At 49.7% G+C, this 23,678-nt stretch overlaps 1 protein-coding gene across 6 annotated transcripts in view; it reads right to left on the bottom strand.

The window, feature by feature from the left end:
- The window catches only part of ST3GAL2 (ST3 beta-galactoside alpha-2,3-sialyltransferase 2), a 48,694-nt gene extending 36,698 nt beyond the window's left edge, over positions 1–11,996 (bottom strand). The window contains exon 1 of one of the 6 annotated variants that reach the window (XM_069549563.1): positions 11,893–11,996. The gene's annotated coding sequence lies outside the window, so the exon portion shown is untranslated. Of the gene's footprint in view, positions 1–10,859; positions 11,091–11,402; positions 11,759–11,892 lie in introns of those variants that run through there. The other 5 variants (XM_069549564.1, XM_069549556.1, XM_069549560.1 and 2 more) reach the window with 5 other exon arrangements.
- Between the last annotated feature and the right edge of the window lie 11,682 nt (positions 11,997–23,678).

Genomic DNA, 23,678 nt, shown 5'->3' with positions numbered 1-23,678 from the left:
AGTCCCATTCTACATTCCAGCGTTCAGTTTTTAACAAGGTGAGTGAATAAATGGCAACGAATCCTTGTAAGTTTGCCTGCGGTGTGATTCTGACACGCACACTTAGCTCTGCTCATCGCCTCGATACATGATGCCCTTAGAATGGACGACAACCCCACCTTCCTTCGGGGAATCATTTCTCCCCAAACTTCCATCTCTGTGCCCAATCAGAGCACCAAACGCAGCCAGCCAGCTTCCCTGGTGGCTCTGATGGAGAATCTGCCTGCAGCGCGGGAGACCTGGGTTCAGTCCCTGGGTCGGGAAGATCCCCTGGAGGAGGGCATGGCAACCCACTCCAGTATTCTTGCCTGGAGAATCCCACGGACAGATGGGCCTGGCGGGCTACAATCCATGGGGTTGCAAAGAGTCGGACACAACTCAGGGACTAAGCACAGCACAGTTCTTGATCCAGGGCTGGGTGAGGGCCCCAATCCCAAGGGAACCCAGGAGTCCCGCGGCAGTCCTGGGATGGGGCGCTGAGAAGGTGGAGGCCTGCACTGCTGGCAGGCACCTCCTACCACGTGGGGGGCGAGGAAGGTGTCAAGATGGAGAAGGGCAGGGTGAGGCGGCTGTTGTTTGAGCTCTTCCCTTCCCTGCATGTGGCCAGCCGTTCCCTCAGGTATGAGTCAACCGGCTCCCTTTTATCAAAGCACCTTTAGAGCTGGCTTTCAGCTGCTGTGATTGAAGAAGTCCAACTGATACAATCTTGCACACGTGTACAACTATTTTCCATTTCATTTAAAAGAACTTTTAAAAACCACTACAGTATCACTTGCCACATAGTGCAAAAGGGCTGCCCTGAACCTGGGCCTGAAACCCTGCCCTCGCTAGGTCCGTCCAGCTCAGGGGCCCTCAGGCATAGAGTGATTCTGGGCTTCCCAGTGGTGGCTCTGAGAACTCCCTGGCCAGGAGCCACACCCTTCTCCGGCCAGGGGCACTGCCCAGATGCACAGACGGTGGGAGAGCCACTGATGTATGTAGTCTTTCTGGGTGGCCTGGGGTCAGGACTGCTCACAGCCAGAGTCCCCCAACCACGAGCAAGACTCTGGAGGGGAGGGTGCTGCTCGCTGGGCCCTGAACCAGCTGAAGTGGTCAGGGCAAGAGAAGACCACCCTGGACATGGACTGCAATGGGGAGTCGGGACCATAGGCTCCATTCTTTGTCTGGCAATGGATTTAGGGGAAGACACCCTTTCCAAATCTGTTTCTCAACCTGTTAAGAGTCATGTCTGACTTTTCTAAATGCGGCCAGACACTGCCCTGAATTCTACCCATCTATCCCACTCATTTCTGGCAGCCACCCCTCTGATGAGATATCTTACATGTACCCAACAGTACCTCAAACTCACCCTACTCACAATGCCAAACTCACCCACACTCTAAGCCCCCAAAACCTGAACTTCTCTCTGTATTCCCAGTGTCAGCAAAGGGACAACATCCATCCAACCCTGAAACCTGGGAGTCATTTATGCCCCTTCCTTCCTTTAACCTCCTTCAGCCAACCTATTACAAAGTCCATCGGAGGTTTCCCATCTAAATCTCTCCCTTTTCTACTTTTCTCCACGTCTGCCACTCTTTCTCTATCCAAGAACTGCCATCTTCCACCTACAGTAGCCCCTGAACTGCTAGAGCCCCAGATCTACTCAAGAGACCTCCCTCCCACCAATTCATTCTCCACAGACAGGCCAAATGATCTTCCCAAACGCAAGTTCCATCAGGTCCCCATTTCCACTCCTCTCAGAGAAAGAACCAGACCTCCCAAAGCTCTGGGGTAAAGGCGGGGCTCCCTCAAGACCCCACGGCCTGGCTGGTAGAGCCAGGGGTAACCCTGAGGCCAACATTAATCAGGCAGGTCTAGGAGCGGCTGCTCAGTCCAGAACCCTGGCTGCCTCCCGGGTTCTCCCACCCCCAGGCTGACTCGGAACTGGCTCAGCCTTCTAGGACTGACCCCTCCCCCAGAGCAGGCTTCATCTGACCCCAGATGGGAAAGGGAGCTGGAGGCCAGGCAGGGGAAGCCCAGCTGGGCTGCAGCCAGGGGCGGTATGTGTCAGGAAGGGGAGAGAGCAGGGCCACAATAGCCTGTCAGTATCTGGGGCCAGCGGAAAGGAGGCAGCTGGCGGGAGGATAAACCTCGAGCAGTCTATCTCTTCCCTCTTATCGGACTGACCCTTGGCAGCCTCGCAGCCAGTGGAGAACAAACAGTCATTAACAACCCTGCCCACACTTGCGCACAACGCGGTACAACCAGCCCAGCCCGGAGAGCCAGGGCCTCCCTTCCTGCCAGGGCAGTCTCGGGGGTCCGCCTGTCAGCCAGCCCCCATATCCTGCCCCTCCTTCCTGGGCAATGAAATGCGGCCCACCCTGGCCTCCCCCGGCCTGTGATCCCCTGGCCTTTTGGGTCAGGCCTCCATGTCACGCTACGTGTGGCTTGGCCTCACTGCCATCCCCCGCTCTCCTAAAAGCCTCTGCTCCACCCACCCTTTCCAGGTGAGTTCTCGACCCTCAGCAGGCCCGCCCAGAGTCTGCGCTACTGCCCCGGCACCTCCAGTCTTCAGCCTGTGAGCCAACCCCCAAGCTGGCTTTGGGGGGAAATTCTCACTAAAGGAGAGCCCAAGGCGGAAGGAGGTGAGGGGATCGGGAGCAGAAACAGAAAGCCTGTACACAGTCATTCCAAAGCCTAACCAGTGGCCAGTATAGGACGAGAGGGATGTGAGGAGAGACCGGAGGGGTTTTTCTCTGCCTGAACCCAGCAGAGAGGCAGAGCGACACTCGGGAAGGGGGATGAGGACAATGGGAGGCAGGGGGCAGCTCCCTCGGCTGCAGGAGCCCAAGTTCTCCAGAGAGAGGCCAGAGCAGGCTGGCTGCTGTTCAGTACGTCCAACTGGTCAGCAGAAAGGTTGGACCAATTCTCAGCAACTTCTGGACCCCACGGTGGTATCCTGGGGCCCGAGCACTATCTCCCCTCTCAGGATATGGCGTTCCTCTGTTCGGCCTACTGGACAATTTGACAGCAAATCCATGAACAGATCTTTAAATTCTGTATTTACAGATGAGGGGCCTCTGGGGCCCAGAGAGGGGCAGCAACTGGCCCTGGGTCACACAGCACCCATTTCCCAGCATCTTCCTAAGTAAGTACCAACACTGGCTTCCCTACACTGAAGAGCTTGCACGGGGTATCCTGCTGCAGCTTAGTTTCTAAGCTGAGTCCGACTCTGCGACTCCCTGGACTACAGCCCACCAGGCTCCTCTGTCCATGAGATTTCCCACCCAAGAACACCAGAGTGGGCTGCCATTTCCTTCCCCAGGGAATCTTCCTGATTCAGAGATCAAACCGGCAACTTCTGCATTGGCAGGCAGATTCTTCACCGCTGAGCCACCTGGGAAGCCGGCAACAGGGGTCCCCATGACTCTCCTAACCCCTTTCAAGCTTTCCTGTCTCCCTCTACCTGTGACACTTGGGGTTTCCCCCTGAGCCATGCCAGAGGACCCAGGAACCGGCCAGAAGCTACACAGGTGTGGCCCGGGTAGATACCAAGCCCTCTGGGACAGGACAGAACAGAGAGAAGGCCAACTGCTGGAAAGCCCCTTGCAGCTGCCCGGGCCTCAGACGGCTCCCAAGAAAACCCAAGAGAGACAGGCCGGGCCCCGGCCCCTCCCCTGCCTTGCGGCACAGCCTCGGTCCCCCTGGCTGCTGCCTGCTCGCTTGCTCGGGTAGAGGACACAGCTCAGGGGCCAGAGACTTTCATTTCCTCCTAACTCTGGTTCCACTAGCATCAAACGACAAGTATTTTGTTTTCAACTGAACTTGAGGTTGGGGGGAACTCTACTCAAAGGTCAGGGAGAGTCCCTTGCAAACCCAAAGGGATCCTCCCCGCAAAGAGGGAAGGAGGTAGTAACTGCATAGTAACAGATTGTTAACTAATTTGTAGTCGTTTCGCAGAGTATACCAGTGCGGAATCGTTATGTTGTACACCTGAAGCTAATATAACGTTGTATGTCAGTTATACGTCAATAAAAAAAGGAGGAAGGAGGGAGAGGGAGTGGAGGAGCAGGGTGGGGCTGCGGGGTGACACGGGCAGGGAGGGGGGAGCCCCACGCCAGCCCTCAATTCCCTCCCTTGTTCCTCTTCCTATACCATCCACCTCTCAACTTCCCCTTTCACTACCCCCTCCAAATTCCTCTAAACCACACGGAAAACTTGTTGACTTTTTCCTCATCAGAGCAGTCCCCTCTAGACCAACTAGCTGATTTTTTGTTGCTGATTTTCTCCCTCAGAAGGCTACAGACCTGCCCGGCGTGGGGAGTGCTGCCGGCCCTCTATGCCGGGACTCCACAGCTGGAGGGCTCAGGAGCAAGGGTAGGACTGCTCTCTGGGGCCCCTGGGTCATGCCCTGACCCCTCAGGGTCTCCTCTGTCCCCCAAGCCCCTTCTCGGGAGCAGGATGGGCCTCTCGCCTCAACTGCACACAGGCAGAGCTGCTTTCTGCATCCCCCTCCTGTTCCCCACCCTGAGCCTAGGGAGGAAGAGAAGGGGAGACAAGGAAAAAGGATGCACATGGGCAAGCATGATCAAACCAGGAGAGACGCCCTCCAGACAGGAGCCGCCTGGGCTACCCGCTCCCGACCTCTGCAGCTGGGGGGATGTCAGTCAACCCCTTTCCCTCTCTGAGCTTCCTCATTTGCAGTCACATCCTCCTTAAGGAAGAAGCCGTTTGAGGATGTTTTTCAACATCTGACAGCAGAACTGTTTTGTTTTAATATGATTATTTCACAATACAAATTGAGCACTGACAGCAAAATAAGGAAAAATGACATTTGTCTCTAGATTTCTCTTGGTCCTAGTTCACCTTATTGTACACGAGTAGCAGGCACTGCGTTCATATCATGTGTGGCAAAATACTACATCCACTATGGCTGACTCATGTTGAGGTTTGACAGAAAACAGCAAAATTCTGTACAGTAATTATATAAATTCAATAAAAAATAAACAAATTTTTTAAAAAGCACACTCATTTGAATGCTAACAGCTATAACTGAGGGGGACATCCTCTTCACCCCAGGAAGATGATCCTCTCTGAAAACCTGCAGGGATAAGTGCCCTTCAGCATCACTTCTCCTGCCCCACGTCACAGAGAACCCTGCTCCCTTCCTCACTTTCTTTTTATGTATTTATTTAATTTTTTGGCTGAGTGCATGTGGGATCTTAGTTCCTCAACCAGGGATCGAACCCGAGCCCCCTGCAGTGGAAGCATGGAATCTTAACCACTGAACCACCGGGGAAGTCCTTCTCCCATTCCTGCAGCAGGAAACCTATCCAGTCCTCAGCTAGAAAGTTGGGGTGCCCCAAAGCCCAGCCTATGCCCTGGAGCCTTAGGAGTTGTCAGCAATGGCAACGTGAAAGCGTGACTGACAATACGCTGTAATTACAATCATGATTTATAAATAAGCACCAAGAGGTGCCCCAGAATGGCTGCTTAAGGACACACATAGGCATCCCTGGTGAGCCCAGCATAACGGAAGGAAATGCCTGTTTTCCTCAGATAGCAGGCAAAGTTCACATCCTCTCCGTGCAAAACGTCATTTGCAGGTATCTGCCCTAATAGTTAGTGAGAACTTGTAGCTAAAGAGGGGAAAATCTAAAACCCAGGTCTCCAGAGAGCTGGGCCAGCTCCTTTAGTTGGTAAGGGCTCAGTTATTGGGACAACACGGTGGGGGAAAAGCTGGGGCACAGAAACTGAGAGTGAGGAATGAGGAAGAAGGCGAAGGCCACCCTCGGCGGAAATGGAGAGACAAGAGATGCAGGCACGCTGAGCATGGACCACAAAGCCCCAGTTGCTTTCAGAATGAACTGGGCCCCTGAGGCTGTGGGGCCCCACCTGCTCAGGGCTAAGGCCCCAAACCTCAGGCAGGCAGCCTGGAGTCCAGAGTAACAAGCTAACCAGGCTTCCTGGCACGCTGTCAGCATCCTGCACACAGCTCCTCCAAAGCAAGCATGCTTCATCTCCTGCAAACTCCTCCTCCTCCTGACTGCTCCACTTCAGCTAAAGGACCTGACCTCATCACCCAGGCAAGGAAGTGTCTGCTGCTGCTAAGTCGCTTCAGTCATGTCTGACTCTGTGCGACCCCATAGACGGCAGCCCACCAGGCTCCTCCATCCATGGGATTTTCCAGGCAAGAGTACTGGAGTGGGGTGCCATTGCCTTCTCAAGGAAGTTGTCTAACCCCAGTCAACTGACTGTCTGTTCCAGAAGATATCTACTTTCACAGTTCTCTAGTATCCTTCTTTCCATTTTTACTGCCAGCTTCCAGTCTTCATTACTTCTTACCTGGACCCTAACTAGTTTTCCATTTCCTCCCTCCCTTCTTTCCTTGTCCCCTTATGACCCAGCCATACCCTGCTACCTGCCTGCCCTCTGCCTGCTCAGAAACTTGTCGGAACCAAGCCCTCTCTCTGCCATCTGCCGAGTCCAGTCCTCACTGAACACTGTGCTGGGATTGATCTCTTGCAATCTCTACTGCCTCTTCTCCTGGGGACTCCAATTTCTGGATACGGTTTGGGGGGACTGCCTACTGTACCAGCCCTTCCCCGGCCAAGGGAGGAGGCATGGCCCAGTCTGGACCAAACAGACATCTCCTCCCTGGAACACGACTCCCAACCTATGGTGACAAAATCCCAGAGTACAGCTGGAACAGTTATCCTGGACCCAGTGGTACCCTGAAGAGGCTGGCCTTTGGCTCCTGACATACCTACTCCAAGACCCTGGAGAGGGCCTTCCCTGGTGGTCCAGTGCTTAGGAATCTGCCTGCCAATGCAGGGTACATGGGTTCGATCTCTGGTCTGGGAAGATTCCACCTGCCACGGAGCAACCAAGCCCATGCACCACAACTACTGAAGCCAGCACGCCCTAGAGCCTGTTCTCCACAAGAGCAGCCCCCGCAGCGAGAGGAGCCTGCACACAGCAATGGACAGCCAGCACAACCAAACATAAAATAAATAAGCAATTTCTTAAAGACCTATTTAGAAGAAAAGAAAGACAAATAACTGCTTTTTAAAAAAGACCCTGCAGGGGACTTGGGTCTCAGCCATTCCTCAGATTCTAGGAGTTACCATAGCCTTCCAAGGAAGTCCTTTCCTACCAAAGTCAGCAAGGTGTTGCTTGTAACCAAACTGCTTTTTAAAATACCTCTCCTATGCTCCAACCAAAAGGGAAAATGCCCTGAAAGCGCCGTTATGGTCCCTCCTTCCCCTGCTGGCCAGTACGCTCCCCGGCCTGCAGGCACTGCTGGATCTCTGCCTTCCCCTTCAGGGCCCAACCCAGAGTCCCCTTCTGAGCCCTCTTTGGGGAATCCTCCTCTAAACCTACAAGCCCCCGGCTGCCCCTTCTGCCTCCCACCGCGGACATCGGAGTGCCTGTCTTACCCCGCTCCCGGTGGACAGAGACTTGGTCATCTTCTCCTTCACAACAGCTGGCAGAGTTCCAGACTCAATAAATTCACCAGGCTTTGTGGGCAGACAACTCAAAGGCCAATTACATGTTTCCTGGGCAACACAGGCAGTGAGGGACAAAAAGCACGGGGTCAGAAAGACCCCGTCTGGCTTCCATATCCTCCACTTACCAGCTGAGTTTATGGGCAAATCTCATAAGTTCTGTAAGCCTCAGTTCATCTGTGAAAAAGTGACAATAATGCTAACCCTGCAACACTGCTGTGAGAATGTGACGGGCCTACATGCAAGAACATCCAGCCAGGTGCCTGGCTAGAAGTAACCACTCAGGAACAGCAGCCGTCACTCCAGCTATTCACAGCTTCTGGGTTAGCAGATGCTCCTTTGGCGGGTTGAAATCATGAGCCCTGGGCCTGTTGTGTGACCACAGAGCATCTCCGTTTCTTGGTAACCCCACCTGGGTCTACCTCTGCCTTATAAACCTCCTGAAAAACAGTACATGAAAAAATATGTGGCAAAGTTAAAGCACAATGTAAGGGGTTCCTCCTGTTTGTCTCAATTTCAGAGTTCCTGGCATCCTGTCCAGTGTGCAGCCACGGCCAGCACCCAACCTGCTCAGTCTGAGGGACAGGGCAGACGAGCACCTGGTTCAGGGTCTGCTTCCCCATGTCCTTCCCCAAAGCCCTGGTGCCTAAACGTCCTGCTTTGGAGCTGGGGGCGGGGGTGGGGGGGGTGGGGGGGGTGCGGTCCTTCCTTCAAATGGCCACAGCACAGTGTCTGCTATGTGGTTACAGGCGGACTGGGGGCTCAGGCCCTCAAGTCACCCCAACCATTAATCTAGCCAACACTGGAAAGCATGGGAAGGGCAGGAAAAGACCAGCCCAGGGAAGCTGCCAGAACAGTCCTGGGTGGGGAAACCAGGTGGGGGGCAGCCTCTCTGAAGACTTTACATGGGCCTGGATTAATTGCCCAGGCAACTCTCCTGGCCCCAAACCAGTGGTTCTCAAGTGCTATGGTCAGGAAGCCGTACAGAAATAAAATCTCAGGCCACACCCAGACTGCCTGAATCAGAAATGTCTGGGAGTGGGGCCCAGCAAACTGCGCCTGACACAGCTCTTCAGGGGGATTACTGAACACCTATTCTGTGCCAAGGACCGAGCCGCAGGGTGATATTTCAGAAACGAGGACATATCTGAAGGACTTTCACAGTCTAACGGGGCGGGCGGGGGGGGGGGGGGATGGGCGGGGGGAAGAGGTCAAAATCAAGTACACAATACACAAGGCAGGATGGGGTACAGAATGAGGTAAAGGAATCAGCTCCTCCCCTCGCCGGCTCCTCTCTTTCCAAGTTGGGAAGCGGGAACTCCAATTCTAGGAAACCCACCCCACCTCAGGCTGCTCTTTGAGACTCCACGTAACTGCAGGTAGTTTTCCAAAGAAGAGTGATCCTCGCCCGAGGCATCTTTCAGGTCCAGAGGTTTGGCTTGTGGGGAAATGGACCATGAGGCCACACCCAGTGGTTCTTAGCAGCTGAGAAGTTGACCCCATGTGGGGTCTGGGCTGGGAAAGTTCCTAGAGGGCTGTGAGCATGCCACACAGCACATCCTGGCACTGCACTCTTACGCAGGGTCACTCCCACAGGCCCTTGGCAAGCTCACAGGGTGAGCACAGATGCAGACATAAACACGCACACAGACAGTTGGCCCCCTGGCCTCCCCACCTCCATTCTCAAGTTACAGGGTTAAAGATGTCCTATTCACAGCCAAGGGGGAGGATGAGAGAGCGGGTGCTGAAGCAGGGAACCATCTGGTTCACATCAAGATTGCTCATTCAGGACCCCAATGGAACTCCCAGAGTCTGCCTTCGTGATGGCTCATAGATTTCCCTCCCTCCCCCAACTTCCCACTGAGAAGCTGAAAACTGGGCTAAGAAGGGACAGACCCATAGGTAAATCTCCCGAAGGAAGATAAGAAAACAAAACTAAACAAAACAAAACAAAAAACCCTGATACAGGCAAGTTTCCACCACCTCTCTGAGCCCTGGCTCCCTCTTTCCTTCAAACCCTGAACATCACGACTAAACTTGAGATCACCACCTACAGTTACTACGTCTTCCTCCACAAAGAGCTCAGGGGGCACCTAGCAGCATCCTTCCCTTTGGCGGCAACCATCTCCAAAGTTAGCAGCAGAAGCAAGATGAGGGTTAGGGGTGTGGTCTCCCAGACTTCTCTTATGCCGCCATCTCCACCAATGTAGGAGGTTCCCTCCATCTCGGAGGGATGGTGGAGTCCACCATGCATAATGAGAGGAAGAAATGACCAACCAGCTTCCAGACAACTGTCCCAGAGACAAGATGGGAGTGTGCATCACTGGCTAGGACTGACTGACTGAGGGACTCCAGAGTGCCCTGAGCCCTCTAGCAGCTTTAGCTGAAAGAGGCTGCCACTCCCTTCCCACCACCAGCACCTCTCCCCTTTCCCCCAACACCACCTTAGACTCCGTTCTTCAGTGTTTTACTGTAGCTGAAAGCAAGAGGCAAGATGGGAGATGGATGCAGTCGGCAAGAAATAGAAAGCAAAAGGCTAACTTGAGTAAATGAGTGATGGGTGGGGGACTCTACAGGCAAAGGAGGCCAGAAATTAAATACAGGAAGGAGGAGGGGGAAACAGAAGTGGGAAACCGCCAACAGGGAGACTAAAGTGAGCTCAGCACAGAGCTGCAGCAGGCAACTGGGAAGTTTGGTCCAGTCACAGAGGAATGACTGGAGGGAAGAAATGACTCTTTCATGGCAAGGCAAGGGCTCAGATCAGCCCCACAGGGCTGGGGCATGGACTTGGCCAAGTTCCTGGTTTGTGCCAAGCCTCGGTTTCTCCGAAGTGGGAAGGAGGTCAGGCTGTTGGTCTCGTCAGAGAGAACTGGGCCACTGTGGATGGCTCGGGGGCAGTGCCAGGTAGGGGAAAGAGGAGAGAGCTGCCGATGGTGCAAAGACAGCCTGTGGCCAGGAGGAGCGGGGCGAGGGTCTCCAAGGAGTGCACAGGCCAGGAGAGCGCGCGGGGCTGCGGGTGCGAACTAGGCAGTGGACTGAAGTCGGGACTGGGGCACGGAGCACTTCCCGGGGCTGGGGACTGCCTCCACGGGGTGCAAGAGCCGCGCGTGGGAACGGCTGGAGGTGCAGGAGCAGAAGGCGGGCAACCGGGAGGGAGGCCAGGGCAAGAGGACCACCGCCCCCACGGGGGATCCCAGGGCCCCGACCCAGGGGAAGTTGCCGGGGTGGAGCGGGAGGGTCTGGGCCGCTGGTCGAGCCAGCTGCCCGCGCGGAGGGGGTTCGCAGCAGCGAGGGGCCCGGGGCGCCTTGTATCCCGCCCGCCCGCCCGCGCACCTCAGTCAGCTCCGGGCGCCGCGCGGGCCATGCTCGCCGCTCCCGCCGCCGCCGCCGGTGCAGAGAAAGCCGCCGCCTCCGTCGGCGTCCGGACCCGTTAGCTCAGCGGCTCCCCAGTCCGCCCGCAGCGGGCCAGTCCCGCCCTTACCCGCCCCGAGCGAGCCGCCGCCGCCGCCGCCTCAGCCCGGCCCCTCCCCCCACCCAGCCTGACTGGAAAGGAAGGGTGGGGGCGGGGGGCTAGGGCCCCCTCCCCACTCACATCCTCCGGCCCTGCCCCGCCCCCTCCCCCGCTCGCTTAGTCATCCTGGGAAATGGAGTCCAGCGCGCGCCGCGCCGCCAGGAGAGCCCGGCGCGCGGAACTACTACTCCCAGAAGACAGCGCGCCAGCTCGCGCGCTTGTGGGCTTTGTAGTCCCGCGGGGACTCGGGGCGTCTACAGCGCGGGAGGGGAGGGGGATGGGAGGTTTCCACTCCCGGGAGGCCGGGGTACCGACGGCGGAGACAGGGTGTGGGGTCTGCGACGCGCTGTGCCGGAGCTGAATACCTGGACTTCGAGGGGGGCGCCCAGCAGCGGAGGATGCCTCACACGGCTGTGGTCCGCTGCAGCCGCGCAGGGCTGCAGGCGAAGCCTCTGGCTCGAGAGCCTCACCCTGGGGACGGTTACCATTCGCGCGGAAAGAGCCTTGACCTGAGGCTAGCTTGGCTTCCTGCCCGGGCTCCGCAAGCCCGAGCTGCGGTGAGGCCGGAGCTGCGGTGAGGCCGCTGCGTCCAGGCGGGAGAAAAATCACCCCACGTGGGCGTGGGGTTTTCCCTGCCTGGAAAAAGGAGGCCGAGTGTCTCTCGGTTTCCTGGAGCGCTCACCCCCCTGGGGACCTTCTATTGATAATTCCAGTCCCACCCACTCTCTTTCTAGCTGACCCCCTTAGCTCCCTACTGTTTAGGACAAAGTACACACATAGGGCAAAGTATTAACCATTTGAAATATTTTTCTATGTCTTCTCTTAGCACGTGCTTTCCCCAGTTTCCAGATCTACCTCAAATTGTTGAAATTCCCAGTTGCCCTCCAAGCTTTATCGCCTCTGGCAGAGGGAGGCCTGTAAGTCGCTGATTCTTTGACAGGCGGCTATCAGATTCTCCTGGAGAGTTTGTTTAAACACAGCTGACCCATACCCCTCCCGTGGGAGGAGCCTGCTGTGGGATAATATGAGCCTCAGAGGAGCCAGGCCATAGAAAGTGGGGCTTCAGGCTAGTTTAGCACAAAAACATTCTTTTTATTTTAAATAAATCAATCAGTTGATGCAGTGAAAGGAAAATGCTACATGAACCTGAGGGCTTCTCTGAGAGCTCAGCTGGTAAAGAATCTGCCTGCAATGCATGAGACCCTGGTTTGATTCCTGGGTGGGAAAGATCTGGAGAAGGGCTACCCACTCCAGTATTCTTGGACTTCCATGTGGCTCAGCTGGTGAAGAATCCACCAGCAATGTGGGAGACCTGGATTTGATCCCTGGTGAAGGGAAAGGCTACCCACTCCAGTATTCTGGCCTGGAGAATTTCATGGACTGTCTAGGCCATGGGGTCAAAAAGAGTCAGACATGACTGAATGACTTTCACTTTCTGCATGAGCCTGAAAGATGTCCCAATCCTTAGCCTTTAGCATTCTCTTCAAAGCTGGTAAGGTTTTCTGTTCCAAAGGGGAGCTTGTAGGGTATACCTGGTACTACTCCCCAAACTACGGATGCAAGCCAGGGGTTGAGATCTCAAACCTCTAGGATAGGGTCAGCTCCGTAGAATCCTCTGCTTCCAGGTGTTCCATGACCTATAACAGGCTGGAGGATTGAGAGGTCAGAAGGTGGATTCTTGACTTGTCAGGAATCCGAAAATGACTCTCACACCACACCTACCTGGGTAGACCCTTAACCACCTGCTAGCCTGATGTTCTGGGAGCTATAGAACTCCAAGACGAAACTTGGTGACCACCCTCCGGCACGATTTCAGCTGTGGGATGATCAAGATCTCCGCTCCACCAAACTCTAACCAGGCTCCTGTAGGCCCGCTTCTCCCATATGTCTCAACCTTGGCCTATAAAAACTATACTCTTGGTTAGGACTCGACTGGTCCACTGCAGTTCAGTCCCTAGTCAGGGAACAAAGATCACATCCCACATGCCACACAGCGCAGCCACAAAACCACCCCCCCAAAACCAAAAAACTGTACTCTCAACGCAGATGACTTTATCCACCTCCTCCCTGGTGGTTCAGACAGTAAAGAATCTGCCTGCAGTGCAGGAGACCAGGGTTCGATCCCTGGATTGGGAAAGATCCCCTGGAGAAGGGAATGGCTACCCACTCCAGTCTCCTTGCCTGGAGAATTCCATGGACAGAGGATCCTTGCAGGCTACAGTCCATGGGGTCACAAAGAGTTGGACATGACTGAGGACTGAACCACTAACACACACAACCTCCCCCCACATTAAAAGACTTAAACACAGTAGCATAGTCTCTAATATCTCAAGGCCGCATCCTTGGGACGGCTCTACCCCCACCAAGTGCCTGCCTGATAAAGCTCAAAAATTTACTGTTTATTCTAGCCAATACCAGTTATAAGTACCCCCCCACCCCTTCTTAGAGTGTTTACTAAAAAGGCTTACAGTTGTGACTTCTTCCTTTCCCTTTAAGGTGTGAATCAAATGTATATGTCTTATGTGTCTTTCTCAAGGACCTGAAAGCCATTCCTCTGAAATATAACCACTGGAAAGAATAGGGCCTCTGTGGGAGAGTAGAATCCTAACTTCAGTACTTGCCAGCTCACAGATACAGCTGACCTAGTCAGCATTTACACTGACCAACCCTTTGTACTTTTTCACTTCTCTGCTCACCTCCCTCCATACTTCATTCTCCCTTTAAAGTGTCCAGTCGCCTCTGTGTAAATCCAAGTTGCAGTGTATATCAATAACATATTGGTTAAAACCTGTCCTTACCACTTTAACTAGTGCCTGCTTTGTTTATTTTTGTGTCAATTATTAAGATTTTTTGTCTGTTAACTATCAAGATGTTTTTGTTTATCTTTGACAAAATGGATATGAGCGGTGAGCCCTGGGGCCCCAAGCTCCAGCCTTCCTCCCATCCACCAAAGGCCAAAGGGTGAGTTATTGCTAGGTCCCTGGGCATGTAGCCCAGAGGACACCAGAGGCATTGGACCCTGACTAATGCTGACCTCTCTGGGGAATGCTTGAATGCTTTTCTGTTTTTAATTTTTTTGATTTGTGTCCCTGTCACAGACTATAGTCTGTGCATGCTCCGTCATGTCCGACTCTTTGCGACCCCATGGACCGTACATAGCCCGCCAGGCTACTCTGTCCGTGAGATTCTCCAGGCAAGAATACTGGACTGGGTTGCCATTTCCTATTGCAGGGGATCTTCCCAACCCAGGGATCGAACCTGCCTCTCTCCCAACCCAGGGATCGAACCTGCCTCTCTTGTATCTCCTGCACTGGCAGGCAGATTCTTAACTGCTGCGCCACCTGGGAAGCCTGTCACGGACGACAGGGGGTTAAGTAATCCACATACAACTCCATGCTCTGCCCCTAAGACCAGCTTCCAGGCCCTTTGCCGCTGCGCCTCAGTCACATGCAGTGGCGACTTTCCCTCACAGGCAGAAGGGAATGAGTCTTTTTGTGTTGACACCCATCACCCAAATGTCTGTTAGCAGATTACTCAGAAGATGTCATTTCATGGGCAGCGCAGAGACCCTCTCTGTCCCACAGCTCCAACAGGAGCTGCCATCATCACCCACCTATCTCCCAGTTAGATGTCAGATTGGTCTTTCCCCATTTCCTCTTGCTAGTGGTGTTTTCCTGTCCTCTCCACCAGTCCAAATTCTGCCTGACTGTTTGAAGTCTACCTTGAGGTTCTCCTTCCTTCTCAAGGTTCTCCCCAGCGGCCTCAGCCGCACAGCCACCTGCGAACATCACCTCTCGCATCGTACTGAAATTCGCGCCATTGTCTTAAAAGCTGACCTTTGCTGGTGACCATCCACAGCAAGGGAAGCAGTGGACCAGGAAGTGAAGGAGACAGAGGAGCCATGTGGCTTTGGAGGCAAACTGCAACTAAGTAGCAACATGCAAAGAGGAGGTGGCTCCCTCCCTCCCCCGCTTTCTGGTTGACCCAGAAAGGTCAGTTCCCACACCTAATGGTCTGTGTGACCCGGAGCAAACTACACAATTCTGTGATCTGTAAAATGGCGATAATAATAACAGAATGGCCATAATAACAGACCCTTCTTGTAGCACTGTTGTAAAGAGTAAATGGAAAAAAAAATGATGTTGGATAGAAAGACTGTCAAAAAGAAATCAAGTCAATCTGTATATTTAATGTGATCACAGTACAAATACCAGCAGCATTTGTTTTGTTTTGTTTTTGGAGAGGGAGGAAGAGGAGCAGGTCAGTTTATTTTAAAAATTCATTTCGAGGGCTTCCCTGATAGTCCACTGGGTAAGAATCTGCCTTACAATGCAGGGGACAGTGATTAGATCCCTAGTCAGGGAAGATTCCACATGTTGCTGAACTAAGCACCAGCTCTACACCAATTAAGCCAGCACTCTACAGCCTGCAAGCCTCAGCTACTGAAGCCCACGTGCCTAGAGCCGTGTTCTGCCACAAGAAAAGCCACTGCAATGAGAAGCCCGAGCACTGCAATAAAGACCCACCACAGCCAATAAATAACTCTTTTTAAAAAATTCATTTGAAAAAATAATAAGCAAGATTAGTGCCAACAATAAAAAAAATCAATCAATGGTCAAATCTAAGAAAGAAATGGAAAAATCTATTTGAGCCAACCTGAGGACTGTTCTGCCTATCAGAAGTCAAAGCACAATTATATAAGTTCTTGAGACAACAGGTTATTCATCGAATGACATATTGACAGTTTACAGACCCCAGATGTGCACGTACAAAGCAACTGGTGTGTCATCATGACCACCTGCAAGATTAAGGAAGGTTACCTCCTAAGGAGGTCTGATTTATGCAAGCACACAATACTCTCTAAAGGAGAGAGAGGAGGCCCACATGGCAAAGAGACATGAATTTTATTTAATCACGAGTGAGGAAATTTTTGAAAAACTAGTAATATGAAGAAGTAGTGAATGTCCTCTCGGATATTAAACATATTATAAACGTACCTTTAGAATAGTGTAATAGATCAATAACATAGACCTGCAAGTCTACAAATAAACTCAGATACAGAAATATGGTAAAGACATATGGTAAAGATACATTTCAAATAAGTGAGAGGAAAGATGAATTATTCTATAAATGGTGTAGGGACAGTTGGAGAACCATCTGCTCAAATATTAACTTAACTCTGGATCTAGTAAAAAAAATCACCAATGGCTACCAGTATGAAAAATGAAGACAGATAATGGACCCCTGATGGAAGTAAAATATTCAGAAAGTAGTGGTGAAAAAATAAATCACCCCAAATCTGACAACTACCAATGTACAGAAAGTACAAATATTTGAGAGGAATCTCTTATTTGAAACTATCGCATAATAAAAAAAAAACATTTTATTGTGTGATATTTCTCCTAGAAATCTTGATTCCAGCTTTTGCTTCATCCAGCCCAGTGTTTCTCATGATGTACTCTGCATATAAGTTAAAAATGCAGGGTGACAATATACAGCCTTGAGTACTCCTTTTCCTATTTGGAACCAGTCTGTTGTTCCATGTCCAGTTCTAACTGTTGCTTCCTGACCTGCATACAGATTTCTCAAGAGGTAGGTCAGATGGTCTGGCATTCCTGTCTCTTTAAGAATTTTCCAGTTTGATGTGATCCACACAGTCAAAGGCTTTGGCATAGTCAATAAAGCAGAAATAGCTGTTTTTCTGGAACTCTCTTGCTTTATCGATGATCCAACAGATGTTGGCAATTTGACCTCTGGTTCCTCTCCATTTTCTAAATCTAGTTTGAACATCTGGAAGCTCACAGTTCATGTACTGTTGAAGCCTGGCCTGGAGAATTTTGAGCATTACTTAAGTGTGAGATGAGTGGAATTGTCTGGTGGTTTGAGCATTCCTTGGCATTGTCTTTCTTTGGGATTCGAATGAAGACTGACTTTCCCAGTCCTGACTTTCCCAAATTTGCTGGCATATTGAGTGCAGCACTTTCACAGCATCATCTCTGAGGATTTGAAATAGCTCGACTGGAATTCCATCACCTCCACTAGCTTTGTTCGTAGTGATGCTTCCTAAGGCCCACTTGATTTCACATTCCAGGATGTCTAGTTCTAGGTGAGTGATCACACCATCATGATTATCTGGGACATGAAGGTCTTTTTTATATACTTCTTCTGTGTATGGTATATTGTCACCCTGCTTATTTAACTTATATACAGAGTACATCATGAGAAATGCTGGGCTGGAAAAGAAGCACAAGCTGGAATCAAGATTGCCAGGAGAAATATCAATAACCTCAGATATGCAGATGACACCACCCTTGTGGCGGAAAGTGAAGAGGAACTAAAAAGCCTCTTGATGAAAGTGAAAGAGGAGAGTGAAAAAGTTGGCTTAAAGCTCAACATTCAGAAAACGAAGATCATGGCATCTGGTCCCATCACTCCATGGGAAATAGATGGGGAAACAGTGGAAACAGTGTCAGACTTTATTTTTGGGGGCTCCAAAATCACTGCAGATAGTGATTGCAGCCATGAAATTAAAAGATGCTTACTCCTTGGAAGGAAAGTTATGACCAACCTAGATAGCATATTCAAAAGCAGAGACATTGCCAACAAAGGTCCGTCTAGTCAAGGCTATGGTTTTTCCTGTGGTCATGTATGGATGTGAGAGTTGGACTGGGAAGAAAGCTGAGTACCGAAGAATTGATGCTTTTGAACTGTGGTGTTGGAGAAGACTCTTGAGAGTCCCTTGGACTGCAAGGAGATCCAACCAGTCCATTCTAAAGATCAGTCCTGGGTGTTCTTTGGAAGGATGGATGCTAAAGCTGAAACTCCAGTACTTTGGCCACCTCATGCGAAGAGTTGACTCATTGGAAAAGACTCTGATGCTGGGAGGGATTGGGGGCAGGAGAAGAAGGGGACAACAGAGGGTGAGATGGCTGGATGGCATCACCGACTCGATGGACGTGAGTTTGGGTGAACTCCTGGAGCTGGTGATGGACAGGGAGGCCTGACGTGCTGCAATTCACGGGGTGGCAAAGAGTTGGACACAACTGAGCAACTGAACTGAACTGATTTGCGTATTCTTGCCATGTCTTGTGGCAATATCTTCTGCTTCTGTTAGGTCCATACCATTTCTGTCCTTTATTGTGACCATCTTTACATGAAGTGTTTGTTCCCTTGGTATCTCTAATTTTCCTGAAGAGATCTCTAGTCTTTCCCATTCTATTGTTTTCCTCTATTTCTTTGCATTGATCTCTGAGGAAGGCTTTCTTATCTCTCCTTGCTATTCTTTGGAACTCTGCATTCAAATGGGTATAGCTTTCCTTTTCTCCCTTGCTTTTCGCTTCCCTTCTTTTCACAGTTATTTTGCCTTTTTGTATTTCTCTTTCTTGGGGATGGTCTTGATCCCTGTCTCCTGCACAATGTCACGTGGGTGCTTTTTTCAGACTTTTTTCCATTAGAGGCTATTTCACTATATTGAGTATAGTTCCCTGTGTTATATAGTAGGTCTTTGTTGTTTACCTATTTTATGTATAGTAACGTGTATATGTTGAGGAGGAAATGGCAACCCACTCCAGTATTCTTGCCTGGAAAATTCCATACAGAGAGGAGCCTGGCAGGCTACAGCGCGTGGGTCACAGAGAGTCGGACACAATGAGGGCGCATGCACACACACACACACACACACTCACAATGTTAATCCCAAACTTCTAGTTTATAATTTATAAAATGTTTTTTTAAAGCTTAGTCAGATGTGTACAGCATACCCAGCTAAAAACCAAAACCACAACAGAAACCAAGTCGACAGAAAAGTGGAAGAAAATTTTGCAATTTATATCAGGTAGAAAAGGCTAATACAAAGCGCTCTGTAAATCAGTAAAATTACCAAGGAACAATGGGGCCTGTGAAAAGAACACAGACAGTTCGCAGAGAAGGACACAAATGGCTGTGACATGCAAACATGAGTAGCTTCACCCTTTAAAAACAAAAATTATGGTAGGGACTTCCTTGGTGGTCCAGTGGTTAAGACTTCACCTTCCAATGCAGCGGTTGCACGTTTGATCCCTGCTTGGGAAGCTTAGATCCCACATGCCCACAGCCAAAAAGCCAAAAAATGAAACAGGAGCAACACTGTCACAAATACAATAAAGAGTTTTAAAATGGTCCACATTAAAAAATCCTTAAAAATTGTAGTAAAATATACACAAAATTTACCATCTTAACCATTTTTAATTGTACAGTTCAGTGGCATTAAGTACATTCAAGTTGTTGTATGGTAAACACTACCATTTATCTTCATAATTTTTTGGTTTTCCCAAACTCAAACTATGTGCCCATTAAGCTGTTACTCCCCACACTTTCCCCTCCTCCCAGTCCCTGACGATCACCAGCCTACTTCCTGTCTCTATGAATTTGACTATCAAGGCACGCAAGTATGAAGACAATATTTGTCCTTTTGTGCCTGGCTTATTTCACTTAGCATAATGTCCTCAGTGTTCATCCATGTTGTGGCATGCGTCAAGATTTCCTTCTTTTTGTAGGCTGAATAATACTCTATTGTATACACTGATATGTGCCACATTTTATCCATTCATCTGTTGATGGACACTCGGGTTGTTTCCATCTTTTGGCTATTGTGAACAAAGATGCTATGAACATGGGTTTACAAATATCTCTTTGAGTTCCTGGTTTCAATTCCTTTGGATGTATACCAAAAGTGAAATTCCTGGATCATATGATAATTCTGCCTTTAATTTTTTGAGGAACCATCATAATGTTTTCCATAGTGGCTGTACCATTTTATATTCGCACCAACAGTATACAAGGATTTTAGTTCTTCCAAGTTCTGACACTTATTTTCTGAGTTTCACTTATAATAATAAAAGAAATGCAAATTACAACTACACCGAGATATCATTTTTCACCTATCAGATTGGCAAAGATCAAAAAGCTTGATAGCTATCTTGGGAAGAGTATGGGGAACAAGGATTGTGGTACACTGCCAGTGCGGTTGGAAATCCATACGGCCTCTGCGAAGAGCGACTTGGTAATGTCTTCAAATTACACATGCACACGCAATTTGACCTAGTAATTTCTAAGGAGGTATCCATCCTATCTGAACATGTTCTTAATTACACATAGAGATGGATATTTGTTAAAGCATTGTAAGAAAAAAGATTAAAGATGATCTAAATGTTGTTAATCCAGATTAAAGATTAAATGAATGGAACTGGGGAAGCTTCAGTTGATGGTGTCAATTGTTATCACTCTGCTCCTGCTCACTCACTTCAGTTATCTCCAACTCTTTGCAACCCTATAGACTGTAGCCCGCCAGGCTCCTTTGTCCATTGGACTTCCCCGGCAAGAATACTGCAGTGGTTTGCTATGCCCTCCTCCAAGGGGATCTTCCCAACCCAGGGAATGAACCCACGTCTCCTGCATTGCAGGAGGATTCTTTACCACTAAGTCACCAGGGTAAGCCCTTTTGTTATCATTACTTCACTAGATAACAGACTTTTGGAGAGTAGTTCAGTTCAGTTCAGTTCAGTTGCTCAGTCGTGTCCAACTCTTTGCGACCCCATGAATCGCAGCATGCCAAGCCTCCCTGTCCATCACCATCTCCCGGAGTTCACTCAGACTCACGTCCATTGAGTCTGTGATGCCATCCAGCCATCTCATCCTCGGTCATCCCCTTCTCCTCCTGCCTCCAATCCCTCCCAGCATCAGAGTCTTTTCCAGTGAGTCAACTCTTCGCATGAGGTGGCCAAAGTACTGGAGTTTCAGCTTCAGCATCATTCCTTCCAAAGAAATCCCAGGGCTGATCTCCTTTAGAATGGACTGGTTGGATCTCCTTGCAGTCCAAGGGACTCTCAAGAGTCTTCTCCAACACCACAGTTCAAAAGCATCAATTCTTCAGCACTCAGCCTCCTTCACAATCCAACTCTCACATCCGTACATGACCACAGGAAAAAGCGCAGCCTTGACTAGACGGACCTTAGTCGGCAAAATAATGTCTCTGCTTTTGAATATGCTGTCTACGTTGGTCATAACTTTTCTTCCAAGGAGTAAGCGTCTTTTAATTTCATGGCTGCAGTCACTATCTGCAGTGATTTTGGAGCCCCAAAAAATAAAATTTGACACTGTTACCACTGTTTCCCCATCTATTTCCCATGAAGTGATGGGACTGGATGCCATGATCTTCGTTTTCTGAATGTTGAGCTTTAAGCCAACTTTTTCGCTCTCCTCTTTCACTTTCATCAAGAGGCTTTCGGGCTTTTGTAGGTCCAAACAGACCTTCCAGAAATACTGATCAGATTGACTATTTCTTAGCCTCTGGCAGAATTAGATCGGCAGACAGCTCAGCGAGAGAGTGTGGTTTATCCAAAGTCATCCACAGAATGTGTACTACACGTTATGCGCAAAGCACACTGGTAGGCACTGTGAAAATGACTGAAATTGAAGAATTGAACCCTGTCTTCTCAGAGCTTGAGACCTTGTGAAACACTCTGACAGACCTTAAAAGTATTTAACTTTTTAAAAAGTGTACTTTCAATTATATCAATGGAGACCATTGATCTGGTGTATAAACTAAGGCTCAGCTCAGAGAAACTGTATATAAACAGTCCCAGGGGTTGAGACTCTAAGCTTTCACTGCCAAGGTTCAGTCCCTGGTCGAGGAACTAAGATTCCCACAAGCTGCAGGCATGGCCTGAAAAAAGGATTCCTTAACATATTTGTGAAATGCTTTATAGCTTAGCCTAGAGGTTCCCCATCCAGATAGGAATTGTTTTTCCCTAGCTCTGTACCTGTCCACTGAGAAGACCCGGGAGCAATGACACCCCATTAGCAACAAGCACATAAATGTGTCATTGTTTGTTTGTTTTAACATTTTCTGGCTGTGCGGCATGGAGGATCTTAGTTCCCCAAGCAGGGATCAAACCCACGACCGCTGCACTGAAAAAGCAGTCTTAACCACTGGATCGCCACGGAAGTCCCTCAGTGGCATTTATTTTAAGTTGAGGTGAAATTCACGGAACATAAAATTAACTATGATAAAGCATACAATTCAGTGTATTTAGCGCATTCACGGTGTCTAGAAACCAGTACCTCTAGTTCCAAAACCTTTTCATCACCTCACATGTTATAATATAGGATATTCACAAGAAAACCCTGTACCCATTAAGCGATCACTCCCCATTCTTCCCACCCCCAGCCCCTAGCAACTGAGCTTGCTTTCTGTCTCTATGGATTTAACACTTTTGAACACTTCATATAAATGGAATCACAAAATAGTTAGCAATTTTTGCCTGAGTTCTTTCATTTTGCGCATTTTCGATTCATCCATGTTGCAGTATGCATTAATATCTCATTATTTTTATGGTTGAGTAGTATTTCATTGTATGAATATATATATATATATACACACACATTTTGCTTACTCAGTCTATTTATTTTAAAGTTGTGGGGATAAAATAAACCCATTTACCTTTATTTAGTGGATCTTTACCTCTCCTGAAGCAACACTTGTTAACATCCTATGTTGTTGTTTAGTTGCTAAGTCATGTCTGACTCTTTGTGACTCCATGGATTATAGTCCACCAGGTTCCTCTGTCCATGGGACTTCCCAGGCAAGAGTACTGGAGTGGGCTGCCATTTCCTACTATATCCTACTATTAATATATAATCACATCCTATAGAATATATATACATATATGTGTATATATGTACATCCTATAGCATGTATACAGATATACACACATCCTATAGCAGCACTCTTTGGAAAATACTGCATAAGATATTTGGAAAAGGCAAGTCAGGCTTTGGGGAAGATGGCCACTTAATGATAAAGTACACTTAATAGCTCTCCAGAAAGGGTTACCTATTTGGTTATCCTATCAGGTCTGGATTTCGATTATTTAAAACCATACCCGGGACTTCCCTGTCAGTCCAGGGGTTAGGACTCCACGTTTCCACTGTAGGGGCACAGGTTCCATCCCTGGTCGGGGAACTAAGGTCCCGTAAGTCATGTGGAGTGGCAAGGAAAAAAAGGAGAAAAAATAATCAGCTGCTTCAATTTCTCCTTGAAAGACTGGTAGGAGAGTTTATTATCCTCTCCTCACGTTCATCATCTAGCTCCCATCTCTCCAGCAGTTCCCCTGCAGTAAATGCTCTTGGTAATATGCTTTCACAGGGATGGACCACCCATTCCCCAGCTGTCATGAGTGCTGGCTGCTAGCATCTCATAGCTGACTCCTTCTCCGGAGAACTGGTATCAGTCCCTGAGAACCGCTTTGCCTGGAGATGCCCAGGAAACTTTGCTCCTCTTTTCCCTGCCTCCCCCTGGCCCACCCGTAGCCAACGACCGATGTGGGGTACAAAGTCCAGATCCCTTGCTTCTAAAATAAGCCCTGTGGTGCATTTTATGCTCCTCATCCCCAGAGGATGAGACTGAGGCTAGACTTAGCTAAGCCATCTTTGGTTTGCTTTTTCCCCTGCCTTATTCTGTCTCTCTCACTACCCTAAAAAGTCACTCCCACAAGAATCCCTCTGTCTGGTTCTGCATCTAGGGAACTCAGCCTAAGATACCCCTGGGTAGCCCTGACTCCCAGAGGGATATCCTACAGCAGCCACTCGTCTCATGCAGGGTC

This window comes from Ovis canadensis, chromosome 14 (genome assembly GCF_042477335.2).
Source record: "Ovis canadensis isolate MfBH-ARS-UI-01 breed Bighorn chromosome 14, ARS-UI_OviCan_v2, whole genome shotgun sequence".
NCBI classification, from domain to species: domain Eukaryota; kingdom Metazoa; phylum Chordata; class Mammalia; order Artiodactyla; family Bovidae; genus Ovis; species Ovis canadensis.
The sequence above is the reverse complement of the archived record's forward strand: the minus strand, read 5'-3'. Positions and strand labels throughout refer to the sequence as shown.